Below are 6,580 nucleotides of genomic sequence, written 5' to 3'. Positions count from 1 at the left end.
CTTCCCTTCTGGATGAACAAGGGATCTGTCAGCTAGCTGGAGAGTCACCGTCGTGGGCACCAGCTGCCCTACATGTAGCTGCTTAAAAATTGAAAGGGGAATTAAGTTGATACTGGCCCCGATATCGCAAAGCGCGTGACCAATATATAACCCTCCAATTGAGTAGGGTATTGTGAAGCTTCCAGGGTCACGCATTTTCGATGGAATTATGGTTTTTGAACTTTGGTCAATGCCACCGTTGCGAACTTACCTGTGCTTCTTGTCTTCGTCACCAAGTCCTTCAGAAACTTCACATACTTTGGCATTTGTTCGATCGCTTTAGTGAAAGGGATGTTGATATGTAATTGTTTCAGCATATCCATGAAGCGATGATATTGCATTTCATCATTTTTCTTCTTCTTAAGTCTTTGGGGAAATGGTGGCAGCTGTATTTTCACGGTTTCCTACTCTATCAGCTTAGAAGTGGACGCAATTTTCGGTTCCATCATCTTCTGTTCTTCTGGCTCCTCTTGAGTCAACAGGGTCTGTGGTTCCATCGCAACTGGAGCAATCCGGCGTAGCTCCTTCTTCTCCTCCGTCACTGTCTTTCCACTTCGCAACGTCACAACTTGACATTGCTCCTTTCTCGTACTCTCTGGGTTGCGCGGGAGCTCTGTTGAACTCGACAGTGCCCCTTACGGTCTACTTTTAAGTTCGCCCGTAATCTGTCCTATCTGAATTATAAGATTGCGGATAGACGTCGTTTGATTCTAGAGAACTATTTCATTCTTCTCAATATACTGCTTCAGTAAGCTCTCCAGAGATGAAGATTGCGACGCCTGCGAACTACTAGCTTGATTTTGTGGTTGACCGTTTGTTCACGGAAAAAATCCTTGCGGCCCGCCTTTTTGCGCCATCGGTTGAAAAATTTTGTTGTTGGTTTTCCATGCAAAGTTAGGGTGGTTTCTCCATCCAAGGATGTAAGTATTAGAAAAAGAATTATTCTTCACGAAATAAACAAACTGTGGGTTCCTCTGACATTCCTCCATTGGATGGCCTTCTCCGTAAGTGGCACAACTTGTGCTCGTTTGATCGATTGTGTTGACCTACCCCCTATGCGTTCCTGGGCTGCTGATTGTGATTCCTTGTATTAAATTCATCATCGCATTCATTTGGTTTTGTAGGGATGCGGTGGTCCCATTGCTTGCGTCACTGTCTTTAATTCTCAATCGTTGATCACTTTCTCTCCAGTCTTCTTGATTTTTCGAAATGCGATCAAGTATATTCTTAGCCTCGTCGTATGTTTTGTCGAGCAGACCTCCAACTGCTGCCGCATTGGCAGCCGTCTGCGATGTACGATTCAAACCGTGGTAGAAAGTTTCCATTTGGAGACAATCGGGTAAGCCATTGTGTGGACAATCTCGCACCAGTCTTTTAAACCACTCCCAGGCGCCACTGAGCGATTCATCAATATCTTGTTCAAAATTAGTGATCAGCTTCCTCTGTCTTGCGTTTTCTGTCGGGGGGAAGTACTTCTTCATGAACTTTTCAACTACCTGTTCCCACAATGTGATCTCCCCTGGTTCGAATGAATAAACTCATTTCCGTGCTTAGTCACACAACAAAAATGGGAACAGCGTTAGTCGAACCTCCTCAGCGGAGATGTTTGGAAACACAAACGTATTACATATTTCAATAAAACTCTGGAGGTGGGCGTGCAGATCCTCCCCACACCTACCATCAAACTGTCCGACAGTTTGAATCATCTGCAGCATCACCGGCTTCATCTCAAACCTCGATCCGTCCAAAGCTGGCCTTATGATTATTAGCGAGAAATCATAAAGGTTGGGCGACGCATAGTCCCGGATGGGCCCATTGCGGTCGTTCACCAAGAGGATGGGGTTCGCCATGATATTATTTGCATTTCTTGCTCTGTTTTCCGATTGCTCCGCCATTTTGGGATTTCTCTCTTGTTGTTGATGTAGGCGGTTATCACTTCTTCTTCTTCGAAAAGTTCTCTAAATCTCTGGGTCGTAATCGGGCTCAGGAACTTGTCCTTCGCTCATACAATGCCCTTCCCTTACCAAAGGAGAGGCAGTGCACAGAGATGGAAAGCAACAAAGAAAATAAAAAAGTTACCGTTAGCACAATGTGTATTGTCGTAGTCCCCGACAACAGCACCAAAAACTTGATAAGTTGTGAATATGATGAAATAATGGTGTATATTGTGATGTTGGTGTATGCGTTGTACATGCAAGTTTTCCTAGCAAAATTCAAGTATAAATCCTACTAGGTTGACTGTTAAGCCCAGGGTCGAACACAAGGACTATGGAGACAGTATGCGACGGTGATTTCTGATTCCTTTGCAGTGGCAAATAAAACAATGAGTTGGTCGGTATGTTTGTTTAAGGTATAGATTCTATGCGGCGGAATTGAGAAAATAATTAATAACAACCAAAGTTACAATGAATATGCGCGGAACGGGTTGAGAAGGGATTTAGCTAACACTTCCAAAGATTGCGTTCAAGTTATGCGATCATGCTACACACATACAACAGCAGGTCATCTCTCAATGCTAATGCTATAGCTCCTAGTTTTAAGACGCATGCGATGTATACGATGATGTCTATAGGACTTACGTCTAAGCCTCTATTCTTATCTATGCAATGATGAATGACACACACATACACAAAGCGACCGCATGCTACCATAACCTATTTCTAGGGTGCATGCGATGCATGTTAACAAACATAATTTATCTCTAAGTTTCAATTACTTGCTTATGCGGTTCTTATCTAACTTTCTCAAGCCTAGATTCTAACCTAGCTCTCTCAAGTCTAGGTTCTTTCTTTAGACTCTCTCTCGAATAGCTTTAAAGTGGTAATGGACGCGTATATAAGACAAGATGATCGGGTAAAATGAAGATCTTAGGTCATGCTAGCTAAGTGCTTCTCAACCCATTCAGAAGTTTAGTTACTCATGTGTAATGCAAAGAGAGTGAACAGATGTAGAGATGTAAATTCCATTTTATAAATGAAATCATAATACAGAATGACAATGGAAAGTAGGGATAGTGAGCCTGGTAGCAATGTCTTGCTTCCCAAGGCTTTTACACTGTGTCTTTCTCTACTCTGCCCAAAAGAATATTCTTGCTTTCGCAAGAGTCGACCCTCTCTCTGTTCTCAATGCTTCCCGGCACTCTCTCGATCTAACCAGGAACGATCTTCCGACGTCGTCTCTCTTCCCTCTCCTCCGCCTTCTAAGTATATAGAAATTACAGACTACGGCTATCTATGTATATAGTGGACAAGAACTCTAAAATTCTAAAACTGCTAAACTCGAACAGAACTCCTTTAACGAAGATGGTCTTTGGTATTTATAGAGCTTTAGTATGCCGATTAATTGTCACCGAAAAGTTGAGTGTACTTGCTACAGTATGTTGTTAACGGCTTGTCAACTAAATTCAGATACGAGCGTCATCAGCTTCTATCCCATCATGATTTATTAAGCTTTCACCTTGATGCGCCATCTCTATGCGGCCACCTTCTTTAGCAAATCTTCGCGAACGCATACGATCGCATAACTTTACGGTCACAATCTTCTAATGCACTCAAACCTTGAATTCCTTGGATCGCAATTCTGCCTTTTGCCAACGCATTTTCCTGAACAAAATACGTAAATTAGCTACTTTAATGCGATGGGTGCATGCGATCGCAAAGTTCTCAACTTAATGCTTTTGGACACGCTTTTACATATTTTTACCGTCGTAATCCTACATTCTTTTATATCTTTGCATTGTAATAACATGCATTTCTGCCCGTTATCAATAGTCAACAAGTCTGTAGCATTCTTAGTTTTTATGTTGATGATATCTTGCTCATTGGAATTGAGACAAGTTTCCTTGCTGACATAAAGAGATGGTTAGCAACACAATTTCAAATGAAAGATTTGGATGATGCTCAATACGTTCTAGTAATATAGATCTTTCAGAATTGAAAGAATAGAACTCTAGCACTATCTCAGACATCTTATATTGACAAGATGTTGTCAAAATATAATATGCAAAATTCCAAAAAAGGTATGTTACCTTTTAGACATGGAATTCATTTATCAAAAGAACGTTGTCCTAAGACACCTCAAGATGTTGAGGAAATGACAAGAATTCCATACGCATCTGCATTTGGGAATTTGACGTACGCAATGTTATGTACACGTCCTGACATATGCTTTTCAGTTGGAATTGTCAGCAAATTCCATTCCAATCCGGCGCCATAAACTTGTTTGTTTGAAAACGCTAATGTGTATGATTGATGATGTTCTATGCGATACTACTGCTAGATATGCGTTAATTATGGATGTTCACGTAGTATGCCATGCATTGTCATAAGTTTTCTTACGATGGAACCAAGTGTAATTCCACCGCAAGTTTCTCGGTGTAATCCGAGGTCGAACACAGGGACTATTTTAGGTTATTGTGGTATATTCGTGATATATGCGACCAATTTTTCAATCTTTAAAAAGGATGTTTTGTGTACAAGTATATAAAATTGTGGTAAAGTAAATGAAAGCAGTAAAAATGCGATAGTAAAATGAAATACAATAAACCTAAGCTAGATGATACAAGATACAGGCTCATGATACATGATGCTAGGGTCGAGGTTGGCTATGAAGGTTATGCACAGAACATGGGATGCGGCGGGAAGTCTTATGAACAAAATAGAAAGATAAAGATAAATAATATAAACAACGCAAGTCCTCAATTGCACAGAAACTATAAATACGATTCTGCTCTTCCCTTGGCGTACACCTTTTAGTGATTGGTCGTGCTCCCATATATCTATGGTGAGACAGAGACTAGCGTAATGAACTCAAGGTTGCTTCCATATCTGGAAGTAATACTCGCTTTAGTTAACACATTCTTCTAATCTTCTCTCGATAGATCAGAATGGCATCTTCACTTATGCTCTCGCAAGTGAGGATGCCGTCTAGCATGCCTTAGCTAAACGCATTTTATACCTTTAACACAGACTAATTACTTGTTTGATTCATATTAACTATCAGAGGATTAAAAAGATATCATGGAGAAAGTGATTAATGGAGGAATGGAAATAGATAGAGAATGGTATATGAAAGCTATCGAAACATTTAATATGTCTATTAAGCGTTTGATACATGGTGTGTGAATGAAGAGATAAAGAGAAAGTGAAATACAACGATGAAAGAAATAGAACAGATACAAACAAGCACCAACGTCTTGGCACCGATTCGATGGAGATCTGCTTGTCAGATTTGATGGATATGATGATAGGAAGAGCTTCCCTCTCAGGCTTGCTCAATCGGTAGCAGGGATCTTTACATAGAGCTTCAAATCGGGTATTTAACAGAATAGATCTGAGACTCACCTCTCGGCCTTGTCTCGTTTTCTCCCCAGATTTCTTCAATTAAGCATTCAGCTCAGCCTTTTCTCTCAATACTTTAGTAGCAATTCACCCCGTATCAAGTAGCATAAGTTTTCTCTGAAATCTATGGGGTATTTATAGGTGCAGGTCTTTGACTCCAGCCTTGTGGTCCCCACTGATTGTTATGCTAATTCCGAAGATGAAGGGATATTATTCCTTCTGTTATGCAATCAAACCGTCAATTCTACACAACCATAGTTGTACACGTGTCTCAATCCTCCACTTTTGTGTTGCTCAGTTGCATCTTTCGATCATGAGTTCGCATGCAATGTTGTTTTTATTACCGCATGCGGTTGAAAGTCAGCTCTAGATCGACTGTCGCATTGCACCATAATTGCGATAATCGTCTCTTCATTGTTGATTAACGGGCGCAATGTGACAGAGATGCGTTGATCAGATTCTCGTGAGTCTTGAGTGCAAGCGGTGACTTGGTTTCCTGCAAAATAGAGTAAAACTCAGCTTGTCTTCCATCTTTATGGTGTTAGTGGGTGTAATTGCGATTATTTATAATTATGTAATTTTAAGCTAATTTTCATACAAGCATATTCACTAATTTTTGGCCGCAATATCTAGATAAGGTGACATAAATAACTTGTATTTCTACAAGTTATCACACCCCCAAATTTAGATATATGCTTGTCCTCAAGCATATCTTCTACTAAGGCAATCATGCTCAATTCCTATCCTATATTTTTGCTACGATTGGTTGCTCTGAATGTTACATTTAGGCACATTACTTGACATCGCAATTTCCTTCTATCCTTGCTAATTCTTAGCAAGCCCTACTTTATTCTTCTACATGACAAAATTCTGCTAAAAAATGCTTTTCTAGTTTTCAAAATAGAATGAAATAGAATGTTTATCTCTTCTTTGTCAAAACAACTTGATGTATTTATATGCGGTGAGCAAAACTTTGCGTCATTTATTTATTTAGAGACTGTTGGTCATGGTTACACTCTTCGTTTTGGCATATCCCCACGGGTGTCATGCGGACATCCAACTACGGTTGTGTGCCAATTTCAACTTTAACTCATGACATTCAGAGGAGTTGTCTCTTGCATTCTATTATTTTTTTTCTTTCCGTACTGCATTGTTCTTGGAAACACACCTTCGTTTTGGCTTGCTCCTACGGGTGTCATACG

General features: G+C 40.3%; 1 non-coding gene across 1 annotated transcript; it reads left to right on the top strand.

Moving 5' to 3' along the window:
- Window positions 1-1,380: 1,380 nt before the first annotated feature.
- Window positions 1,381-1,487, top strand: LOC120080657. The gene has a single exon (XR_005482608.1). It is a non-coding gene; the product is annotated as a small nucleolar RNA R71 (small nucleolar RNA).
- Window positions 1,488-6,580: the final 5,093 nt, after the last annotated feature.

Source organism: Benincasa hispida, chromosome 6 (assembly GCF_009727055.1).
Source record: "Benincasa hispida cultivar B227 chromosome 6, ASM972705v1, whole genome shotgun sequence".
Classification (NCBI taxonomy): domain Eukaryota; kingdom Viridiplantae; phylum Streptophyta; class Magnoliopsida; order Cucurbitales; family Cucurbitaceae; genus Benincasa; species Benincasa hispida.
Note: the sequence above shows the minus strand (reverse complement) of the source record. Positions and strands in the feature narration are given on the sequence as shown.